This window comes from Rattus rattus, chromosome 12, assembly GCF_011064425.1.
Source record: "Rattus rattus isolate New Zealand chromosome 12, Rrattus_CSIRO_v1, whole genome shotgun sequence".
In the NCBI taxonomy this organism is placed as follows: domain Eukaryota; kingdom Metazoa; phylum Chordata; class Mammalia; order Rodentia; family Muridae; genus Rattus; species Rattus rattus.
Genome location: NC_046165.1, coordinates 80,873,157 through 80,899,144, shown reverse-complemented (window position 1 = coordinate 80,899,144; position 25,988 = coordinate 80,873,157). Strand labels below are relative to the sequence as shown.

The 25,988-nt window shown below is 40.1% G+C and overlaps 1 long non-coding RNA gene across 1 annotated transcript in view; it reads left to right on the top strand.

The window, feature by feature from the left end:
• The window catches only part of LOC116914024, a 403,690-nt gene extending 377,935 nt beyond the window's left edge, over positions 1-25,755 (top strand). The window contains exon 3 of the long non-coding RNA XR_004389658.1: positions 25,688-25,755. This is a non-coding gene — a long non-coding RNA (uncharacterized LOC116914024). The remainder of the gene's footprint in view (positions 1-25,687) is intronic.
• The last annotated feature ends 233 nt before the right edge of the window (positions 25,756-25,988 follow it).

Genomic DNA, 25,988 nt, shown 5'->3' with positions numbered 1-25,988 from the left:
AGAGAGAGAGAGAGAGAGAGAGAGAGAGAGAGAGAGAGAGAGAGAGAGAGAGAGATTAAAGCAAATAGTAGCATGTTGCTTTACCTTCTTTTACCTGGAAAGATTCAGCAATGGAACTTTGGTATTTCCTTAAAGTCAAGGTAGTTTGGATAAGAATATGTTTACATGGGTGCTTTTCTTTGTTTTCATCCTTTAGCCTAGCTGAGTTGTTTGTTCTCAAATATTTACTGTCAGCTTGAATACACCAAGCGATATAACATGCACTGTACGGGAGTTTTAGAGCTCTTCAGTGTTTTGTTCTGTGCCACTCTTGCCCTAGCCTTGAACTTTAAATTTAAATCCTCTTCCTTAAAATATGGCTGTGCCTTGGTTGCTTGACTCACTGGAATGCCTTTGTGTTTTTTGATATATATTTTATATGTCATAGTTTATATGGTATGGCACATATATATGTACACACAAACATGTTTCTAAATCCCCAGTTTGTCTTATCCTTTCACATTTTTCTTCCTATATGGCACATTTTTATTAGTGATGTTTAGTTTATAGATATCTAAAATTGGGTAGAGAGATGATAATGTTTTAACATCAGTTTATTTATTTCCTGTGCGTGTTATCTTACGCCATGCCCATTTTTAAATAATGTAACATGTAAAATCTCCTTATCCAGATCACCCCAAAGTCCACTTTTCTGGGTGACCAGGATCATGAAGCAACAAAGCTCGAAGTGTTTATGCCTCCATGAACAATCCAAGCAGAATGCATGCTACAGTTTTCCTCTTTATTTTCCTTGTCTCTCTCCACTATGGATACATGGCAAGCGGTTTGCAACTGTCTGGCTCCGTGGCAGTCATTCTTCTTTATATTTGACACTGACAGACACTTCCATTTCCATGTTTCCAAGTAATGGTTTAAAAATATTCTAGTCATCTATGAGGTTGACCCAGACATCAGCCTGTGAATTCACTGGCAGAATTTTATTTCAAGCAGGTTGAGAATTCTTGAAAACGTGTAGGACAGTTGGATCTGTATTTCGCTCTTTGAGGCATGTCATGGAAACTGAAGGGTAGAAATCAACAAATAAAGAGCAGCTTTGGAAAGTACTTGCATCCCATCCATGAATTCCATGGGGCTCATGTAGTCCATTCAGTCTTAAGAGTAGTGCAGTCTATGAAGCTTGTATATGAAGTTTAATTTTCCATTTACTCATGACTTCAAGAATCTTGATGTTTCTATAGCTTTGCTTAATATCCTTCTCTGTGATGCTCCCTCTCCAGTTCAAGAGCCAGGTAGCTATTCACATCACTCATGTTCTCTCTCTCTCTCTCTCTCTCTCTCTCTCTCTCTCTCTCTCTCTCTCTCTCTCTCTCTTGCTTTTCCTCCCCGTCACTCTCATGCTTACTTTCCCACTCTCTTGCTCTCTCTCTTCCCCCCTCTTACTTTCACTTCCCCTCCCTCTCTTTTCCTCCCTTCCTCTGTCCTTCTCTCATTCCCCTCTCTCCCTCGCTCTCCTTTACTCTCAGATGTAGCACTATTTGCTCTGCCTTTGGCCTTATGTGCTTCTCATTCTCCCTTCAGTCTCCCTGTTATGTTTCTGTTTCCATTAGTATAGTTTAAAAGGAATGATATTTCTCATAGAAAATGGGATGGAGGAGGAAAGGTTATGTAACATTAAATTATTTTGCCAGGAAATGGAACACATCGAACACTAATATTTTAACAAAATTTGTCTTTGTAATATTTAAAAATATAATGCTTATTAAACTCATTGTTAATGCTAAGTTGGAAATAAAGAATTATGACTTCTTTGAAAATAAATACCACATTCACAGTGAATTTAATAAATAGGAACAGTGGAAACAAAAAATGATGAAACTCATTAATTTAGGACAAATTAGAATATCAGAAAAAAATCCAGCAGATCACAAGATTATAACACAGAGAACAAACACATACCCTGGGGGAAATTGTCAGGATGTTATAGGCAACATTGGATAATACAGAGCTGTGTAGCAATAATGAAGGCCAGACTGAATTCATAAATAAATTAAAACATTTTCTAGTACATGTTCTGAGTTTAGGAGACTAAAAATGATTTCAAAAAACTTGGGAAACATTATAGATATGAATGACCACATTCGAAAAGAAAAGGCTGGATTATGATTTTATAAGAGATGAGAGAGACTGATAGCTACCTCTGGGTCTTCACTATGGCACCAGGAAACATCTGATCTTATACTTGGAAAGAGTATTGCCTAGTCTTTAGGAGGAATGATCACATGACACATAAGGCAGGGGACTCTTAAGAACCAGACTTCATGTTTGCATTCCTGTAACCTAGAGGCAGGAAAAACAATAAATATACAACAAAACAAAACAAAACACCACCACAACCAACAACAAAATGTGTTTATACAGAGGGTTCTTTCTGTACCACTGTTAATAATTTTATCCGAAATCTATGAAAATCAATGTTCTATATGATACAAAATGTCTCCATCCTTTTTTGTTGAGATGTCTGATTTTTCTTATTTCTAGAACTTAGTCCTTATCTGTGTGGTCAGTTCATGCATATTTTAAATCGATTATCTAATCAATAAGGAAATGCTTCTTCTATTAAGTTTAACTGATTTAGCAATTAGCCAAATCAGAATGTTTGGATAAGCTTCTGGCCCTAAGATACTATGCAAGCCTTCATGTTGTTACCAATGAATTTGCAAGAGTCTACATTTCACTAGAGAAAGTAAAGTTTCTACAAGATGATCCCAAATCCCAACTATTCATGCCTTATTCAAAATGGGTTTTGTATCTCTTTAATTTTCAAGTTCTAGCTTCTTCCATTCTTTCTCCACTGATAAGTAGGTGTAAATGTGTGTGCCTTCCCCTGTGCATTAGGATCATGAGTGTCCTATATGTTACTCTTATCCATGGAAATGTACCACAATCACATGCTCTGCCCAGCCATTCCTGTTGCTACCTGCCTTGTCGAAGAAGCATAGAGTGAAACTGGTACCACTCTTTCTCACCGCTCTCTACACACATGACCTTCACACACTGAGAGGAGAAAATAAATGATAGGCTTCCATTCAGTCCATTAAAGAGTACCACAGGACTCTATGATCACAACAAATTGCAGACAGTGCACTTGAGGGAAGTAAGCTGTGATATCAATAAACACAGTTCAAGTTATGCAATCACCCCTATTGCTAATACTCTCAGTTTCAGTTTGGGCAGAAAAGCTCAAAAAGTTCACAGTCCAGTACAAGATCTTACAAGCGAGTAGAACTTTCTCCTGGTCTCTTAGATGGTGAACTAGTTCCAAGACTAATAAAACATTCACTGAGCATGCTTACAACTGATCACTCTGCGATCAAAGGTATGTGTCTGAAACTGCTACTGCTGACGGTCTTTCTGGATTATTTGTCTTTGGGGTGGGGTGATATTTTCTTCATGATTGGTTTGTACATTGGAATTTTTGCAACATGACAATATGGTCTTTTCTCCTATGTAGACAAAACCAGCTTTGAAAACATTCCATTTTCGGGAACCATCTAAATGTCATGGTCTTGACTATGTCATGGACATGTCACCCACAGAGAAAGAAGTAATTCTGCTTTCCACTTATACTTATGTGGCAGTTTGAATATGTTTGGCCCAGGGAGTGGCACTATTAGGATGTGTGACCTTGTTGAAGGATGTTGAACCCTCAGCTCCTTTTGCACTATGCCTGCCTGGGCACTGCTATGATCCCCCCTTCATGATAATGGACTGAACCTGTAAGTCAGCCCCAATTAAATACTGTTCTTATAAGAGTGTCCTTGGACATGGTATCCATTCACAGCAATGCAAACCCTAACTAAGACAGCTTATGATACCCAATTCTATCTCCCCTCTCTGTGGTCTCTACTCCACTCCTGCAGCAACTACAAGCTGCATTTCCTTCCTGCCTTTCTGCAAGCATGTGGAATGCTCAGCCTACCTCCCTACAGTGCAACCAAATGCAAGACTTTGGTGCCTTGAGGCTGGTATTCTGATAGGCTGGACTAGTCTGAAGGCAAGAGACCTGGGGACCCTCAGGTTTGGGTTGGTGTACCTAAAAATTTAAAGAGATGCTTCTGTGGAGAAACATTTCTTCCAAATTGGGATACAGAACAGTTTGTAGGAGTGCTCCCAGGGCTTTCACAGAAAGCCTTTTGGATGGAATAAGCTAATGCTGTCTCCTTGGGATATTTTACCCATATTAACTTGAATTGTTGCTCCTTCAGATTATCTGCCCCTCTGGTTTGTTCAAAGCCTAGCAAAGAAAATAAATATAAATCAAAGACTGATCACATTTCCCTAGGATAATTAAGTAACTTCCTTACATGCTAGTTGAATATAAGAGTTGACATGTCCTGTGTACCTTGAAAAGAAACCATTGTGTCTTAGCTGTGTCACTATAAAATGGCCATGTTTAGGGAGGCAATGTGTGAATGAAATATCACGTTTGGATGTCATCTGGACTAAGCTAGAAAAGAAGTCACAGTCTGACTTTGTTTTTTCCTGGTAAGAGATCAATACTGTCTAGACATGGTCTCATTAGGACTGTGCATTGACTGGGACCGAGATTCCTGTAATCTGGGCTGGGGGATGGGCATGTATGTTGCCTAGTATTATATAGAACTCTGTATTCACTGGGATCAATTCTATGTCTTCCAACACTGTTCTACACACTGCCTGGTTTTGCCAGAGGACAGATGATACCCATTCCCAACTCAGATTCTGAGTTCTGCAAGTTCTGGGAATTGTTCTCCATGACGTTCTCCATGGCTGGTGAGCATTGCACAGGGCCCAGGGAGTGCTGGCATCACCCTGGGCTCTACTATCCAATCCAAGACAGAGGCTGAACTCGCCTCTGTTCTGTCAGCCTGCGGTTAATTTCTGCAAATTAGCTCTGCATTTATGGGGATGGTATTATCCTTCTTATATTATTTAGTGGCTTTATCACTTAGGACTACATTACAGCAATTTGAATATATTTTCAAGCCAGGATAGTTTATGATTCTTATGTCGCTCTGAAACCGAGACGTCCTCTGCCCTCCCTGTTAGGTGTTCAGACTGTGGGATGTGCCTGGGATCCTAAGTCCTTCATTTGTGGTTACTTATTGGCATTTTTCAAGGATGTGGAGCAATGTTTGAGGCACTGAAAGCAGGAGGTGACCGAACCTTACCAGACTTCTGGCAGTGGAATAAATATCTGTGCTTTGTCCAGTGTATTTACTTTCCAACTTTAGGCAAGATGAGCCAGACATTGAGAAATAATGCTGATTATGCAGAGGAACACTCCAGATAAAAAGATCTTTCCCAAGAATCTAAGTGTTCCAGTAGATTAGCATTATCGATCACTCACTTCCCTCGGTCTACAGATGATTTCAGAACCCTGAAACTATTTTTCTCCCTTGTCTAGTATAATTACCAGAACAAGGGATAATCTAATTAAAAGACAACAAGGATGTGTTCTAATTGTTCTAATAAATTATGTAAATATACAGTGCGTGCTGTAGCTTCTCAATAGGGATGCATTCCGTAGACTGACAGCTGTTTCTTTACTGCCACACTTTACAGTTTATTTCTCCTGAAAGATAACTTGTGATGGCACAGTGAATTATTCAAAATATGCTGGATCTATCACAACTTCAGCTTCCATGCGGTAAGATGGAATGAAGAGTTGCATGTTGACATCTTCAGATAAAACACTGAACCAAACAGAAGAACGTAAAAAAAGATTGATAAAATATGAAAAGGAAAAAAATAAAAAGTCTTGTAATGACCTTTTATTGCTGACAATAGTTTAATTTATTCTATTCTATGTGTCTGGGTGTTTGCCTTTTGTGTGTGTCTCTCTCTCTCTCTCTCTCTCTCTCTCTCTCTCTCTCTCTCTGTGTGTGTGTGTGTGTGTGTGTGTGTGTGTGCGCTTTATTACACACAAGACTCACATACACCATGTGCATGTCTAGTGCATGAAGAAGCCATAAGAGAGTAATGGATCCCCTGAATCTGGGTTTGGTACAGTTGTGAGCAACCATGTGATGCTAGGAAATGGACTAGGATCTTGGTAGAGCAGTGGGTACTCTTAACCACGGAGCCATCTCTTCAGCCCCTAAGTTTGATAGATGTGCTTATTTCTACATCCGTAGGTGGCATATGTGCTTGTTCTCAGAGGCCAGAAGGGAATGTCAGATCACTTCGAGATTGAATCAACAGGCAGTTCTGAGCTTCCAGGAGGAGATGCTAAGAACTGAAGTTGGGGATGGATAGTACATGTTCTTAATCGCTGAGGCATGTCTCCAACCCTGTCATGACTTGTTATTTCATTATCTAGTAAGTCCTCTGAGATGCCATTAGTTGGTGCAGTTCAAGTCTAGCCATGTACCACACTTTACTCATTTTTTTGTTGTTGCTGTGAATAAAACTCCTAGTACAAATGGCTTAAAAGGAGCAACTGTTAGAACTATGGTTTCAGAGGGGTTTTGGTTTATAATGTTAGGGAAGTGGGACGAAGTCCATGATGGTGGGTGTGTATGGTGGGGCTTCTCACATCATGGCAGGTCAAGAAGCTGAGAAAGAAGGGCTCAAACCAGGGATTTTTCTAAAACCTTCAAAGGTTTGTTCTTAATGATTCGCTTCAGCCAGCTAAGCTCTAGTATCAGTAGCAGGGACACAAGTTCCCAAAGGCCCAAAGGGGAAAGGGCTGAAGACATGACATCACAATACATTGTATGTTGTTTATATAGGATATAGTGTTCTCTGTAAAGTCATCTCATGTTATAGACAAAAGCTACATAATTTTTAATACATTCATGCTTTTCTCCATGAATAACAAACTCCTTTCATTTATTTATTTTATTGGTTATTTTATTTATTTACACTTCAAATGTTGCCCCCCTTCCTGGTTTCTGTTTGGCAATCCCTGTATACCATCATCTCTCCCCCTGCTTCTATGAGGGTGCTTCCACCTACCCACTTCCACCTCACCACCATAGCATCCTCCTATGCTAGGGTATCAGTTCTTCACAGGACCAAGGGCCTCCGCTCCCTTTGATGCCAGACCCCAAAAATTCCACCACAGAACTCCTACAGCTGATAAACAATGGGTTGACAAAGGAATTAGGGAAATGACATCCTTCAAAATAGTCACAAATAACATAAAATATCTTGGTTAATACCAAGCAAGTGGAAGATCTATATGACAAGAACTTCAAGTCCCTGGAGAAAGAAATCAAAGAGGGCCTCAGAAGATGGAAAGATCTCCCATGCTCATGGATTGGCAGAATTAATGTAGTAAAAATGGCCACCTTATTGAAAGCAATCTACAGATTCAAAGCAATCCCCTTCAAAATTTCAACTCAATTCTTCATAGAGATAGAGTAATTGTCAAATTGATCTGGAATGACAAAATACCCAGGACAGCCAAAACTATCATCAACAATAAGAGAACTTCTGGGGAAATCAACATCCCTGTATTTGTTTTACAGAGCAATAGTGATAAAACTGTCTTGTATTGGTACAGACACAGGCAGATAGATCACTGGAATAGAATTGAAGACCCAGAATTAAACCCACACACCTATGCTCACCTGATCTTTGAGAAAGAAGCCAAAATCTTTCAGTGGAAAAAAGACAGTATATTCAACAAATGATGTTGGCTCTAGTGGTGGTCAGTATGTAAAAGAATGCAAATTGACCCATTCTTATCTCCTTGTAAAAAAGCTCAAGTCTACATGGATTAAGGACTTCCACATAAAACCAGATACTCTGAATCCAATTGAAGAGAAAGTGGGAAAGAGCCTTGAACACATCGGCATAGGGGAAGATTCCCTGAATCAATGACTCAGGCTCTAAGATCAACTGTAGACAAATGGGATCTTATATAAAATTGAAAATCTTCTGTAAGTCAGACTCCTTTTATAATATAATTTTGGCATAGCATGTTGCATAAACAGATGAGGAAAGCAAGGCTGTACAGTGTCACAAAAAAATTCATTTGGGTGGAAAAAATCTGTGTTCAAAATGAAAGAAAATAAAATAAATAAATAAATGAAAGGAAATAAATAAATAAAAAGAAATAAAAATGTATAGTGCCACTCTGAACCTGTTTGAGAAAAGCACACGTCCAAGTTGCCTCTTTTTCCCTCTCACATACCTGCCTCTGAAATTTAAAATTCTAACAAGTAGGAAAAATCTTACTTCATATCTGAAATGACTGGGGAGGACTTCTGGAAAGAGCACTTGGTGGAAAAGACTTCGTGGGAATGCATTCCCACTTCTGAAGAATTGACTCATTCACATTGCCAAATTGGTAGGCACTATACACTGATGGCACTGTATGTGCCAACAGTACTGTACACCCTGATAGCACTGTGCACATTAACAGTTCTATATACACTGACAGATCCATACACACTGACAGCTCTGTACACACTGACAGCTCTGTACACACTGACAGCACTATAAACACCCTTGATAGAACTATACACCGAATAGTCAGAGAAACAACACACAGAAAAACAGAATATTAAGAAAGAAAAAAGATGTGAATTAAATGAGTAAATATGTTAATAGATATGGAACACAATTATGTTTCCTTCCAGTCCGATTTGCTTCAGGCTCTAACCAGGGAGCCTGCTTTGGCTCCTTTTCCTGTCGCTAATATAACATACCTACTGACATATTTATTTTTGATAGGCAGTTTTTAGATTTAGTTTGTTTAGTTCTTAAACAGTTTGACATTTAAGAACCTGGAGCTCAACAACTGACCGATTGGTTAAGAGGTCTTGGTGGTTTTACAGAGGACCTGAGTTCCATTTCTTGCATGCAAGTATGTCATCTCACAACTACCTGTAACTCCATCTCCAGGAGGATCCAATGCTCTGGACTCCGAGGATACCTACACTCACATGGACATATACACAATTTAAAAATAACAGAAGCAAACTTAAAAGAAACAAATAAATACACAAATAAGTAGATTAAATTGAAGAACCTGACCAGATTGAATCTTGCCACTTTATTTTATTTTATGTGTGTGCATGTGTGCTTGTATGTACACATGTGCACATGCATTTGGACGCCAGAGGTTCTTCATGTACAGCATCTTACTTTATTGTCCTCCACATTTTTTTTGAGAGGGGGACTTCCTTTAAATTTGGAGATCAAGAGTGGGTAAGGATCTTCTTGTCTCTGCCTCCCCATCTTTATGATTACAGACATAGACCACCATGACAACTTTTTACATACATTCTGGGGATCTGCTCTCTGGTTGCGTATTTGTGCAGCATGCACATTTAAATAAATGACCATGTCATCTTCCCAGTCTCCAGCTTTCTCCCATGTCTCCACAGCCAAACATGTATGACTCCCTAGAGGCAGCATAAAGGTGACAAACACTTCTTTCAAGCAGTTGGACTAAAAATAAACCAGGAAGTAGTTAGGCACTGTTGTTATCTTTCCTTATAATTTACAGGTTTTTTTTTTTTCTGTTTGCCTCTGAAATGATGGTTTGATCATTTGATGGACTTGAAGTGTGTTGGCTATTTCCTATAACTATTCAGCGCCTACAGAAATGAGTTCTGTTTTCTTCCTTGAAAAGCCTTAGGTGCCTGACAAATTGTCCATAGGGCACCATAGAACCTGCATCAATCTGAATGTCTCTGGATACTGAGAATTTCTGGAGAGTAGAGTGCAAATTTGACAAAGTATACAAACATCTACTTCGTTTGTAGCCAATGGCATTGGTAAATTTTCCCTCAGTAAATAATGTGAAATGAATATTAGGAAATTTTAATGTTGTGACAAAGCTGTGGAAAAGTTGAAGGCCTTCCTTTCTCTTGCTGTCTGCTACTTTGCTCTGATCACAGTACGATATTCCTTTCATTAGCCACAGAGACACTGAACTCATACAACAGACAGGGTGGAGCTCATGCAAACTGGAGTGAAGGCAGAACTCATAGAGTTTTCTTTTACTCTTTTTGGCCATTAACACACTATAACACTTCAAAAATTAGATTTTCATTAATATCAGACTGAAGAGAATGCTAATAATTCATTGAAAGCTACTTTAAATGAGTAGGGGTGTGGTAATCAGTGCTTTAAATGTAGCGGCTCCCTGCTATACACAGAATAAAGTTTAGATGAGTTTTAGCCCCCTGTCTTCCCATCTTTCCCACACCATCTCCACCTGCTTCTGAAGACATCCTGACCCTCAGACACCTGCCTATTAGATCTGACTTTTCTCCATTGTCTCATTCTAATCTTTGGCCATTAGTCAAAATAAGAATATTTCTCTCACTATCAGATGTTGCTGTAATTTTTTTCCACATATCTGTTCCTCCTGCTAGAACCAAATTATTCTGGTGACATTTCAATTCAAGAAGGTACAGTCTATTATGTACTTTTCTTCTTGAGTTCCTCCTGACACTCAGGAATTTACAGCTTTCAAGGACTGAATGAAAATATCAGTCAACAGTCAACCTAGAATCCTATAACCGGTGAAAATGTCCTTCAGCAATGAATGGAGGAGTGAAAGGCAGGCTTCTTTCCTTAGAAGAAGGAAAACCAAGAAAATATACTGCCAGAAAATCTTTCTGAAGAATGAAAACAGTTAAAATGGAATCCTGGAACACCAGAATGAAAAGACGAAATGATCTTGACAGTTGTAAATGATGTTCAAAGGTTAAGCACACTGATAAGAATGGGAAGCAGATACGAAGAGAAAAAGTTATGATCATTATTTTATGAATAGAGGTAGGGATGCAAAGAGAGATTTTAATTCTTATTTAAACTAGAAGAATGAAGATACCAACAATCTATTAATTTTATGAATATATGTGATATTTAACACACATAATAAAATGTGCAGAGTGGTGCTCTAAAAACACTTTGGATATACCAAATAAATTACTCAAATAGCTCACAAATGGTATGGAAAATAAAAGGAACAAATGCAAAGAGCAAAGAAGACAAACACAACGTAAGATGTCTTAAAATTTAGTGATTACATAGCTAGATGTTTATAAATAAATCATTTGAGTATGAAACAGCTGAGCTGTTATCAGGCTGTAAGAACACTTTACTTGAAATAACTGGAGGTAGACTTAAAGCACAATAATAAAAGGCATGTGTTATAAAAATACTTTACTGGGATGGAGAGATGGCTCAGTGATTAAGAGCACTGAATGCTCTTCCAGAGGTTCTGAGTTCAAATCCTAGATGGCTCGCAATCATCTGTAATGAGGTCAGATGCCCTCATCTGGTAGGTCTAAAGACTGCTACAATGTATTTATAAATAATAAATAAATAAATCTTTAAAAAACACTTTCCTGCAAATAGAGCAGGAATAGATGATTCTCTCTGAAAATCAGTAAAGCTGACAACCTTCCAACAAAGAAGTCTAAAATGAAGCATGAAGCAAGGGCAATCACTACAGACACAACAGATATCACAATTACAATGACAGAGCACTGTATTTACCCAGCATTTGACAGTTTAGAAAAATACAACACTATAACTCATAACAGCTAAGGAAATTGAATTCATCTTTTTAAAAATGTACAAATACTTAGGCCTCAATACATTCACTGAGGAATCCAATTTTTCACTATTTCTTTCTAGGTAATTTTATAAACATATTGCCACTATTTGCCAAAAATCAAAAGCAGTGCAAAAACTAAACAAAATTCTTAATGAAATTTTAGCAATCAAAATTTGAAAAAAAGAAGAATTATACATCATGGTAATATTGAGTTTTTTTCAGAGATGCAAGCCTGGTTCATCAGTAAGTGAATTAATATAAATCTGGTTTATTATTAAAAAAATTAATCGATAAAATTTATCACATTAACAGATTCATAATAACATGAATATAATCAATAAGGAAGAAGCATTTAACAAATTCAACACTGGTTTTGGAAAAGAACTTTCAGAAGTATTGAATTTTAAGAGAACTATCTCAAATTGATAAACAGTATCTATAAAAACCCACCACGTATCTGTGAGTGACTGGGTGGGCCATATGCTGCCAACTCTGAAGACCTGAGTTCTACCTACATGGTAAGAGAGAACTGAGTCCTACAAGCTGTCCTCTGACTACTATGCCAGTATTATGATTCATGTGCACATGCACACATGCACATGTACACACAGAAATAAATAAATAAGCAAACCCACGACTAATATCATACTTAATGGTGAAAAACCAGCATATTTACCCAAAATGTTAAGAAGTATCACATGCACTTGCAACGTGGCCATCGTGACTAATACAGCCACTACAACTGTTGCAGCTCCTCATGTTAGAGCTAATGGACACTTGTATAGGATCAAAAATTCACACTGTGGTGAAGAGTGATTAAAAAAATTCTCAAAACATTTCTGAGATTTGATCCTTTTGTCATTCTGGTAGTGGAAAAAAAAGTTTGGAATTACACTGGAAGGAAGAAAGATTACTAAGTGATGTCAGATTTTACTGAATGGGAGTACATAACAGTGCCAGTTCCTGGAGGAGCCTGAAGCATGAATGGATTTCTTGGATTGATTTCAATTCTTTTAAACTTTTTAATCTTCAATTTTTTATAAGGCTGACTTCTGTTTAGAGAAGTGCTTTGAAAAGTTAAACCCATTTTTCTAATCCTGGGTATTTTGGCAAATGAAGAATTTAACTTTTTTCAAAGACTAAAGAATAATAAAAATGTTTGGGGTAAAAATAAGTGAAACAAGTGCAAAAGATCTGTGCTCTCTGCTACTCCCTAGCACACGGGGAGCTCTAATCAGAGCAGTTAGAAAGCAAGAGAGGATGAACGGCAGACGGAGAGAAAGGCAGAGGCAAACATTGGTATTTGCCAATGACACGATTTTCTAAGCAGAAAAAACCTTAAATTATCTGCAAAGTAAAGAGGACACATAAAACCAATTCCTAAAGTTAGTGAGCAAACTCAGTAGAGTTGTGGAATAAGAGATTAAAAAAATAAACCACAATTAAAAAAACAACAACACTGTGATTCTGTGTGGTAGCAATGACAGTGGACACTGAAATTAAAAATATAGCATAATTTTCATTACTATCATATGTAAAATGTTCAGATGAGTCTAATGAACTTGCATGCCAAAACTGTACAATGCAAATAAAAGATGTAAGAGAAAATGTTAATAAATGCAGGGGCACGTTATCCTCATAGTTTTAAGGTCTTCCCAGAGTAAGGATTGCAATTGTGTCCAAAATTACATGCAAGTTCCATGTCTTTCCTTTTAAAGTCTTAGTTTATAAAAAAGCAAGATTAGGTTAAAAGTTATTTGCCCACAAAGTAATTGGAGTAGCTAAAACAGTGTTGAAGAAGTACAATGGATTTGAATGTTCCGGTCGACCACATTTTGAGACCCAGTATAATGCTATAGAATGAGTATCCATGAAGAAATCGATATATAAGTCAATGGAAGGTCTCCTCAGAAGAACAGAAGACAAGAGTAAGAAATCTTTTCAAACTGTGTCCCTGAAAAGAAACATAGGAACAAAGCCCCTTGTATTGGAAAGACATAAACCAATCCCAATATCAATTTGAAGAAAAACTGAAAAATGGGTACAACATGCTAATATGTCCCCCCAAAATATATCCACCAACTGGAAAAAAAATTTGCTCCAGTAATCTAGTAGCTAAATGAGTGGTACATTCCTCCTGTGGGTACTACTGACCAAGGAATTTGATACCTGTAAATAGTTGGTTATATTAACTAAAATAGTACAAGAAAAAAGACTAATAAAATTAATGTTTGTGGACTGGACTCTGATATTTTGAATGGGAGATAGCCTATCTGAACAGGATCCTGTAAATTTATCCTGCCTGGAAATGCTGTACCCATCTTAGTTTACATAAGTACACACCATATTGTTTGATGGGAATGAAGTTGCCTACGAACTGTTATCAGAATGTGTCCCTGTTGTTAGGCAATGGATGACTATAATTACAGGAGCAGCTTCAAAAGTCAGAGACTGACTTAGAAGGGGGATGGTGTGATTCTAGAAAAGGATCCGGAATTATTGTCACTGAGAATTAGGTGGGAGTTAAGGAATATTAAGTGAACATCGAAAAGATTCTAAATACCTGTGAGATGCCCAGTCCTTGCCTTCTCACTCTCCCTCAGGAGGAAGGCTAGAAAGAGTAGCCCAGGACATGCAAAGTTCAGCAGAACTTCAAGGCAACAGGAGACTTAAGTGGACTCTATTATGGGATCCTGTTCAATCCAGGTCTAGACGACCCCTGTAGTAGGAAATCTGTCCAGCCCAAGAAAAGAAACTTAGAAATACCAATAACCATGGCTCTTCTAAACCATTTCCACTAGGACTGTGTGAACCAACCCTAATACCCTTATGAACTGGTACTAACGCTGGCTACTACTGACATGTGGACCCTCAGCGCTCATAGGCCCTGTGAGCTCAGATTGGCCATAACTATAAAGAACCCTCTGAATCTTGAATGCTTAACATAAAAATTTTAATGTATCGTAAATTTTATTACATGTTGAAATATTTTTTGATCTATTGGGTTAAGTAAAATGTATCTTAAAAAATAATTTCTTAAATGAATAAAGAACAGATTTCTTCTCTAGTGAGAGCAGGAAACCCAGGTTTATGCAGCTTAGAGCAACATGGTGTCAACCTAAGGGGAATGAATGACTCCCCAAGTGAACAAAAGATTCTGTGTCCCTCAGCTGATGTGTGTGAGCTGTCTGGTCATGTGTGCTTTTGTGCCAGTCCTTTGTGTCCATGTATGGAATCATAGGGGATCCTTGGGTATTAGTCTTTGCCTTCCACATTGTTTAAGAAACACTTTTTTGTGTGCTGCCGAATGCACCATCCAGGCTGACTGGTCCATGAACATCTGGGGATCATCCTATCTCTGTTTCCCACTTCACCTTCAGTATATCAAATACAGCATTACTGCTCTTGCCTTTATGTGAGCTCTAGGGTTTAGACTCAGTTCCTCACTCCTGTATGACACCTAAAGCCCTCGTTTGTTAAAAAATTACACACACACACACACACACACACACACACACACACACACACACACACACACTGCTGAATGACAGAGTAGGCTGTTTTGATATTCGTATGAATTCTTTCATTTTCCAGTTTACCTTGAACTAGGAATTAAATTATCCCAGATATTGGGACATAGGAAAGATGTCATTTGCCTATTACTGTGAGGTCATCCAGTGTGTGTTGAGCCATTCCTTGAGGAAGAGAATCCAGGATCCATAGTTTAGAAATGGATTTAGGGAGCCGGAAAGGAGCTTAAAGGATGTATAAGCACGATGGCCTGAGTTTAGATCCCAGGAACTATGTAAAGAGCCAGCCAAGGCCATGTGCCCCTCTAATGTCAGCACTGCTTGTGGGCATGGCAGCGACGGGGAGAGTTTGCTAGCTGCCAGCCAGAAGAAAGGTTCCAGGTTTGTTGAAAAAACCCATCTCAAGGGAATAAAGTAAAGAGTGAAAGAGCAGATGCCCTGTGCTATCCTTTGGTCTCTGCATGTGCATGACACAAATACACATATATTACATAGATATGCACTATACATACATACACATACAGCGAAAAAGACAGAGAAAGAATCAGAGACAGAGAGACAAAACAGGCAAAGACAGATTATGATTTACAGCAAGTAGCTGATTCTGCCCATGTTTCCTCATCATTAAAACAGGAATCAAAAGGACAGTATTGGGGAGGTCCATGTGAATGTCTCATGACTCAGTGTGGGAAAATGCTTAGATAGTACCAGGCATAGAGCAAGGCTTCTCACAGCGGGCTAGGGACCACAGTTTCTATATCCACGAGGACAGCCTGTAAAATAAGTACAGGTGGTATCTGACTTAAGATGATGTGGCTTCATGATTTTTTACCTGGTGGAGGTACAAAACCAGACTTCAAGTGCTCAATGGAGATCTCTTCCTGGGGTAGTGACAACGTGGGCATGTTTCTCTCTCTTATGCTAGGCCATGGGAGTGAGCATGGTTTCAATCTGCCATGAGACCATGAAGGGATTGTGTCACTAAGCTGGGATGAATAGTCAATGCACTTTCTACTAATGGAATCTTCAACTTTGATGGCTTTTCTATAATCCACACCCACTGTAAGACAAGGAGCATCTGTAATGTTATCGTAGGCTCAGAGAGGAAACTACTGCCTGGGCCTGGAAAACCTCTAATGGTGAGATGTTTCTATTTTGCTATCATGCCTCATAAATCGTGGCCCCTGGTTGCTGGAAGCAGCTTTCTAGTACACCTTAGGGGTTTATCACACTTGTATACGCAGTGGGTTGCTAAGGGCTGGGCTCTGGGTGGGAGTTTACGCTGGGATCCTCATCAGTTGGTGGACACAGGTGAGCTGTTCTCTACAACTGTGGTAAAGACTGTTTTCCCAAGACTCATGTATTCAAGTTTGGTCCACAACCCATAGTTCTGTTTGGCTGGACTGGAGTCTTCAGGATGTGAGATCTAACTCACATCCTAATGAAGTTAGGGCATTCAGAGATTGTCCTCAACAGGGATATGGGCACACAAGCTCCTTCTTGTCTGTCCTTTTGTTTCTCAGCAATTATAGTTGCACAGTCTTTCTTCACCATACACTCCCACTGTGGTGCACTGTACTGCCCCTGGCCCAGAGTAACCCAGACAAGTGACCATGGACTGAAGCCTTTAAGGCCATGGGCCACTCCTTCAAAGTGACTCAGATATTCAGTTCCAGCCTGGCAAAGCTGATTAGCATGCTCCTTACCTGCTGTTATGTCACATGGTGTGATGGAGGTTCCTCTGTAAAAGGTTATTGTGCGGGAATGAACCAGCTGCTGGAGCACGCTCTGCATACCAAATGCCCTGGATTTGTTAATTGTTATGCTCGCTGCCTTTTACTCTAAGTATGAACTAGACCTCAGAGCTCCTTAGCGGTTGAGCTAAGAATGTAGGCCCTTCTCAGTCCCCTCTCCACTTTGGTGCATAATTGCTTAGTTCTCATTCATCTTTTCAGAGTGTATATGTAGAAAGTCAGAGTTGTTAGTGAAGATTTCTGGAAGAACAGTTTCTAAGGGAAAGGAAAAAAAAAAACATTTAACTGCCAAGTCCAGGAATTTAGGATGTGGCTTGGTGCTGAGGTAATTGGCTCTCTTAGTCTTGCATTAGAAGAGATCCTTTTTCAGAGTGTAGGGTTGAGAAGTATGAGGGGAACACTCACATTAATTGCTCTAAGGGATAACTTACCTTTAAAATAGACCATGTTATCCAGCTGCTGTTCCTTCCTCCCTGTGCCTTTTGAGACTCCCATAAGCCATCCTAACCTCTCCCTCTCCCTCTCCCTCCTCCTACCCTCTCTCTCTGAATTTCATCTTTAACTAGTAACAGTTGCCTCAAGTTCTATTGCTTAACGTTCTCTGTGCAGTTTTAGCAATTAGTGGTGGGGAGTGGCTGTGTACATGTTAGCACTGGGGAGTTTCTTAGGACAATGTGGAAATGATTTAACCATCAAGATTTTGTATCGGCCAGAGAATCAAGGCACGATGGAAGCTACTTGAAGCATGCTGTACACTGCTTGTGGCTGTGAAATTACTTTAGCATACAGTAGATTGGCCTCACTAGAGTGGCCAGAGATTACATCAAAGGGTCGCATTAACATGTTGAGTAAGGCTCAAGAATGAGATATTTAGTATTTCCTCAGCTGCAATGTGTGTGTGTGTGTGTGTGAATGTATGCATATACAAGACATATGTGTATCTGTGTATGAATAATTGAAATAGTCACGAAACCAGAACTTCACAGTGTGACAGTATTGAAAAAATGTCTTTTAAAGTCACTTCTGTCTTCCCGGTAGTTAAGCAGACCGATTATTTTATAATTTTCTTTTCCCTGTGCAAGGAAAACAAAAGGACAGGTAGGGTTTTCATTCTTCTTTTATGTCCTCCCCCAAACCAAGAAAACATTAGGAAATTGCAAACATAGTCTCATTCTGTCATAGAAACGCTTAATGCTTCCCTCCATCGGATGCCAGTTCAAACTCCAACATTTCTCTTAGTTTTTCTAGCACCAGAGTAACAAAGAGAAATATTCTGATATTAAGACTCTTTTCCAGATATAACTAATGCTGTCTTATCATATCTCTGGCTCTCCAGGGACATTTGAGGTATTAAGTAGGAATCATGCTAAACACTTCCCCTACCCTGCATTACCTCTCGTAACGGGGAATGTTGGCAAATATGTGAAATATGCCAAAGAAACATCACTTTTGGGGTCGTGTGCTCTGGTCTCCTATAGCCTTGTGGTGGAATTTTGGTCTGACTGGACTTTTCCATTCCTAATGCACCTGAATTGAGCCAGGAAGCTTGTGTCTTTGGAGTCTTCACTGAGAAACTACTGTAAAAACTACAAGAGGCCCACTGGAGCTCTTCACCACATGCTAGGACAGGGGTACAGTGACACATGCCCTCCCGGCCTCTTCCCTCCATTCCACTCCCTTCCCCTCTACTTTATTCCCCTCCCCTCACTTCCCTCTCCCCTCCCCTCCCCTCAACCCCTCTTCTCTTCTCTTCTCTTCTCTTCTCTTCTCTTCTCTTCTCTTTTCTCCTCTTCTCTCCTTTCCCTTCTATCAACTTGCAAAGAATCCATGGCTATTATATGCATGTATTGTATGTAACATAATAATTATCTAGGAAATAGAGTTGTTAGGTCCATGAAATAAACTAAATTTAATGCAGATATCTTAGTCAGAAAGGCGTTATTTGTCCTGTGAAGCACTGGTGTTCTAATGAGAAAAAGAAAGATCTTGGATATTGGGTTTTTCTCTCTCTTTTTGCTGGTACTATCACAACACATTGCAGGACAACCTGAGCTGGATACACGTTCCAAGCTATCCTAGAAAAACTTTGTCTCAGAAATGATAGGAAAATAAAATAAATAACGCGTTGCCTTTGTTGACCCCAAGATGAATGCTAACTGTAGCATACATCTCAAACACAGGAATAGGTGTTGAGAAGTATACGTGATACCAGATTCATCTCTTTCTTGACTGGTTTTCCTCTGAAATCCAGAATTATCTAGTGATTCCCATAAAGGTCAATAAATCTGATGACTCATATGGTTTTCTGCTGACTTTGAATAACAGTGGAGGGGGCCGGGCTGTGTTTGTGTTCTTAGAAAACATTCCTGCTACACCTGCTTTTGTCTTCCTCATGCACCTGGTCCAAGATCTAACCCAGTTCTTTTCCTCCATCATTCTACTTTCAGCTTGAAAGAAAAGGAGTCATCCCTTTTGACCAGTGTCGGCTTGAAATGCTCTCTGGAGATTTATTATTTTATTACTGTTTCAGACCTTAGGCCCCAGCATTGAGTCTGACACTTACATACTCAGTAAATACTTCATTAAATGAACGGAAGTAATCAATTACCAAACAATGCAGTGAGTGGTGTTTTAAGCGAACCTTGAATGGCAGTGAGGATGGTGGGTGGAATTGGAGATCTCCTTAAAACTTAATGATGGTGACTCCGATGAGAACAGAAGGGGATGGTGATGTCTGTCCTGATTTTAACCATGTAGCATACCCTTTGCATGAATCAATCATGAAATCCCCTCATAATTCTATTGAGAAGGCAGAGTTATAAACTCTGCTCACCAATGGGAACAAGAGTGTGAAGACTTGGGTAGAGCCCTGTGCCTGTTTGACTTATAAATCTCAGGGTCCAAATCAACATCCTAAACCACAATGCAAGATTGGATCATATTTTGCTAAAAAGCATTCCCAGGTCTATAATCTGGCAAAACATATTATGGTGTCTTCATGTGTCCCAAACAATGTGACAGTTTAACCCATGACAACTCCAAATAGCTTCATTCCTTGCCATTTCACCATGAACCCTTGGCTATGGTTTTATCCAGAAATGGGAACATGAAACCAAAGGGCTAGAGGACTCTATTTTCATGGGATTGAAAAGCATCACCCATCTTGTGAGTAGGGGTGGCCCCTGCTGAGAGCTCTCTGGTGTGTATTTGTCTGTAGACATGCAGCAAGGACTTCTCAGTGTTTGTCACAGCCCACAACGTAATTATGAACACTTAGGCAGACAAATTAAATTTTTCTGTGCAAGAGCAGCTCTGAAAAGTGTATTCTACATGTGGAAGCATACTTAGCATTGTCCAAATAAAAGTCACAGAGTTGCACACTTACATCTGTGACATATTCACAAATCTCCCTCTGCCTTGATGTTTTCCTGGTAGAAATCAATCTAATCCATTTGTACAAACTGTACAATCTGTGTATTGATACAAAAAATGGTGGCATCTGAATATCTAGACTAGGACATGAGTCTAACAGTTGAGGCGAATTCATCCTTTGATTGGTACCTTTGCTTCCTAGCTGCCTGCATGGAAAGTACTCAAGGGTATGTTGCCTTTTCAAAGTTATAAGCTAAGGCCTCTGAAGTAAGCATGGATATAATGCACCTTCGAACAAATAGTATCTATCAGTTCAAAATTGAAGGCTTAGGTTAGGCTTGCGTTTCATGATGGTGAAATCTCCTGTAAGGTTTTTCTTCTCTGTAGAGTCTCCCTTCAGGAAGGCAAGAACCCTTCTTCACAAATGCTGGCCCTTTGACAGGTGACCCCTTAGGTTCAGAGAGGATCTTTTGATTATGAGTGACCAAAATGAGTTCTCCTTAAAGCAATCTCATTTTTGAAAGTGAGGATTCTACTTTATAGGAGGAAAATTCTTGTCTCCAGCCTTAGAACATATAAGGTTAATAATGAACAGGCTGCAAGGAAAGAAATTGGAAAAAAAGGAAAATTGCTAAGTTGGCTGAGGACTAATCAAGCATATTGTTCTCTTGATTCTAGAAAATTGCAACAAGCATTTCAGAAAGGTTGGAAAGATGTCCACAGAATACTTTTTTGGTTTACTCTGTCAGCAAACCTGTGCTTCTCTCTTCCCTTTGGTGTTAGTGGTTCCAAGAATTGGGGTGGAGGAAGGTGCTAATGCCACTTCTGGCTTTCCGGGATCCACAGGCACAGGACTCCTTTTCCCTGCAGATGGTATTTGTTTTCCTGTCCTGGGTGAACTTCCATGCTGTTCTGCAGGCTGAAGCAGCCTGGGGTGCTTTAATCTTGGTCTCTACTTAAACCTGAAGCAGAACTGTGGGGTGGGCATGTAAGGCAGAGGCAGAACACTCATCTAGAGTGTCTAAGGTCCTGACTTTGATCCCCAGTACCACAAACAAAATAAGTAACAAAGAAACTGAAGCTACAATAGCAAAATGCTCCACAGTTTGGAATCCTGTTTTTAACAGAGCAAACTCTTCTGACCAATTTAAATGCACTCCAAGATATGCAGAGAATTCTGTCCCTGGCCCTCTCTGACCATCCCTGGCCTTCCCGGACTGTCCCTGAGCCCCACCCCTAAGCCCCTCTGGCCCTTTTTGGTCCTTACTACCTTCCCTGACACCCCCTTCCCCTTCCTGACCTGACCTGTTCCTCCCTGTCCCAACCCAGCCCTTCCTGACCCTCCCTTACCCTCCCTGACCCTCCCTTGCCCTCTCTGACCTGACCTGGCCCTCCCTGACCCAACCTAGCCCTTTCTGACACCCCCTGACCCTCCCTTACCCTCCCTAACCCTCTCTTACCCTCTCTGACCTGACTTGGCCCTTCCTGACCGAAACTATCCCTTCCTGACCCTCTCTGACCCTCCTTGACTTTTCTTGACCCTCCCTTACTCTCTCTGACTGGACCTGGCCCTCCCTTAATCTCTCTGGCCTTCCCTGCCCCCCACCAACCCAATTTTGCTTCCTTTCCCCATCTTTACTCCCTCTTTCTCCTTGACCCCACTTCTCTCCTCTGTTCCTTTTTCCCCTTGCCCCCTCCACTTTCCTTCTTTCTTTTATTTGAAAAAACAAAAAACAGGGCTGGGATTTAGCTCAGCGGTAGAGCGCTTACCTAGGAAGCGCAAGGCCCTGGGTTTGGTCCCCAGCTCCAAAAAAAAAAAAAAAAAAAAAAAAAAAAAAAAAAAGAGCGTGGATGTCCATAATAAAGACAAGAACACAGGATACCACCATTCATTCCTTTAAAAAAAAAAAAAAAAAAAAAAAAAAAAAAAAAAAAAAACCTGTAAGGTACAAACAGGCACAAAAATGAGACCACAAACATCTGAATTTCCAGTATACAAGACATTCTGGCCTTCTCATTGGGCAGATTTTCTTTTCAGAGTTTTGCTTATTTTTTTTCTTTCCCTTTTCTTTTCAAAAGGTTTATTGATGGACCTAGATTCCCTGTAATTTCCTGTCTTTTCTTTAACTCTCTATTCTCTCTGATGTATTCACTCCCTGCCCCAAATCCTGTGAATCTGGGTGTGTCCATAAGCCCTCCATTCTTTTTATTTTCCCATATGTAAATGTGTTTTCACTAGAAGACATGTGATTGTGTTTGTGTGCTTTGAGTTCTTTTTGTTGCTTAATAATTATTTATGACGTGAAATGTGTAGAGATATATGTTTATAAAGCCAACAATCCCCTTTAAGACTGTTACATACTACATGTGCAGCAAATTTTACTCACCCATTTCCCTTTTTGGGGTGAATTTTTAGATCATTGCAAAGTTTTGTTATACTAAAAAGTACTAGAATACTCTCCTTAGCATGTCCCTCCTTGTATGCGTGTTTATGGAGCCCTGCACATCTGCCAGGTCGAATCACTATGCATGGAATATGCAGTACTGCTTTTGATAAATACAATAAAAGCTCTCAGTAGAATAATGTTCCAATTCATGATTCTGCCAGAAGTAATTGGAATATTACATTATTTTCCTCACATCTTGGACAACATCGAATTTCGCCAGGCCTTTTCATGTTAACTACTTGGGATGGAAGGAAAATGAAATCTTATTATTTTAATTTCCATTTTCTTGCTGACTACTGACTGAGCTTCTCAAGCTCACGATCCATTGTAGTTTCTTCTTTGAACAACTCCCATTTCTCTGCTGTGCTTCTGGTTTTTTTCTTGACTTTGGGAGATTTCTTATGGATTCTGGTTTCTTACTCTGTGTCTGCCAAACATGTCCCCTGCGTCTTTGGCCTGACTGGCTTTAGGGAGATCACTTTTTCAGATGGTTAGTCCAGTTGTCTTGCTATCTACTTTAATCCTCTGCATCATTAAGAAATCAGGAGTGTCCCTCTGCATCCAGTGTGGTGCCAGTCGTTTGGATCTGACCTTCTGAATATACAGCCTAGAGCCGTCTAGTCCCCACTATGTCCACACAGACTGGCTGCAGTTTTTCCCTTTCAGGTTTCCACAAGAGGTTTCTTAATGGTCTTATCCTCAGTCTATTCTCACCAATGAGCCAGGGAGACCTTACTATAATGCAAGCCAGCTCTTGGACCAACTCAACTCAGAGTCTTATAGTGGCTACATACCCTGCAGCAAATAAAAGCCCAAAGGACAGCAGCGTCCCATTGTTCTGAGCTGCTGCTTCCTGCTATCTCATCCCCTGCCACTCTGTCCTCTCTTTAGCAGCCACACCAGTTTCCCTTCCAATGTATCAACATTCCCAGGCACATTCTGCACCCTCTGCCTGGAAAATGTCTTTATTCAAAGCTGTCTTTTTGTCTGCTTTCTGCTTCTCAGTCAGCTTCTGCCTGAGATGTTTATTCCTAGTGAGATCTTTCTTAATCTCCTTGTTTAAAAAATGTAAACATCTCCCCAGAGTTCTCTGTGCTCATTTCATAGGGTGGCACTCAAAACATACCGCAAACTGAGAAGCTTGAGATGTTTTTGTCTGGTAGCTCTCGGGACTGTCCAAGTGAAATCAGAAAGTCATTAGGGCCATGTCGCAGAGAAAGTTCCCTGAGAATGGGTAGGTTGGGGGTGTGGGGATAGGATCCTACCTCTCGCTGGCTTCTAGTGGCTTGCTAACAAACCTTAGCCTCCCTCGCCTGGCAGCAGCCTCACATTAGCTCTGCCACCAGGGCAGTCTCCTGCTCCGTCGCTGTCTTCACATGGTGAAGTGATGTAAGTCACTTCTGCTGAGTGTGATCCATCCCACATCCCATACCAGGATTACATTATCTTAGTCAACCACCCTATTCCATTCTCAGGGCCTGGAAAATTAGAACTCAGTCTCAATTTCTCTCCCCTTCTCACCGTCCCCCCCCCAACCCCCACCCACACTGCCTCTCTCTGGGTGAGGTAGGAGGCAGGGGAGGACATTTCCCAGAGCATTAGCACCATTACTCAAGCGCATGATATAGTTATTTTATTTGTTTCTTTTCCCCCTATGAGGATACAGGTAGATTGTGAGGCTTTTATTTTCAGAGCTATAGAAAATACTACATGGGAGCTCTATAGCCTCAGTAAGTATTTGCTGGATAACGAATGAATTATTTCAATCTCATTATGAGCAGAGAAAGTATCATGATACGGAGCAAAATAACTCAACTTAAAAAAAAAATAATGACTCTTCCAAAAATCCCAGAGGACGAACTAGTGTCTGTGACTTTGGAATTTTTCTTTTTTTTAATTTCAAAATCAGGCCTATGAAGGAAAGGTAGAGGTAGAGATTGCAGTAGAGAGAAGCTGGCCAGTGGGGATGTCATTGTGTCATCTGTGAGCTTGAGAGTCTGTTGTTCTCTTAGTCACTTTCATATGATGAAAAAAAAATTCTCTAAATTGCATCCCTCATATCTTATGCCCATTTGACTCAAAAGATCAATTAGATTGAGCAGCTGCATAGGATCTAAACCTAGGTAGCTGTACTAAAGCCTGTGTTCTCTGTGCTGGGCTACTTTATGTCAACTTGACCCAAGCTAGAATCACCCCAGAGAGGAGAAATGCCTCCATATACCCCTTCAGATCTGGCTGTAGGCAAGCCTGAAAGGCATTTTCTTGATTAGTGACTGATGTACGAGGTCCCAGAGTATTGTGGGTAGGGCCATCCCAGGACTGGTAGCAGGCCAGCAAGTCAGAGAGACAAGCCAGTAAGCAGCACTCCTCCTGGGTCTGCATTGGTTACTGTCTATGGGTTCCTGCCCTACTTAAGTTCCCGCCCTGACTTCTCTCACTGATAGACTGTTACCTGGAAGTATAAGACGAAATAAACCCTTTCTTCCCCAAGTTGACTTTGGCCATGGTGTCTTAGCACAGCAATAGAAACCCTAACTAGGATATCTTACTTGTAATCAATTAGAATCGGCTTTAATGTTTTGAAGGACAGGAAGTTAGGTGATCCACAATGGGTTTAACATAGAATTCCACAAAGCCAGGGAAATGTTCTCCTGACTATAACCTGGGTCAACCTCACTGAAAATCCAGTGTTAGGACTGCCCAATTCTTGAAGAGGTCAGATGCTGCATCTAGGAATGCCTTGGGGTGGGAATCAGACTGTGGACAGGTAAGGTACCACTCTGACACTGCCTTTGTGTGGTACTATGTGATTCACCATCACTCTCTGAGCCACATCCCCCTCCTGAAGAGTTATGACAATGGTTACAGAAGCCGCACTATGAATAAAGCCCTTTAAACAATTCCTAAGGCAGGCTTGCCAGTTCAGTGTTCCTCACAGTGGCATTTCATGACATTGTGTCTAGACGTTGTCCAACTGACACTGAAATGACAATCTGAACTTCTTTTTCTCTTTAGGTGTCCTAGGACAACCTGCTTGGTCACTCCTCTGCAAAAACTCTCCATCTTGCACTGAGGATCCCAAGGAGGTACTCATCTACACGGTAGTGTTTGCTTAATTTTATTTCTTTGCAGAGAGTGTATAAAATTGACCTACTGTGGAGATGCCCGTATGATATTAGTCACATTCTTTTGCATATAAATAGAACTTTTGTAATGGTAAGAGTTTACAGCGAGGTTCCCTTAGAGAATTTACCTTCTCTTTGCTCCTATTTGTAGCCGCCACTTTACAATTGGAATATAAATATTATGTCAGCTA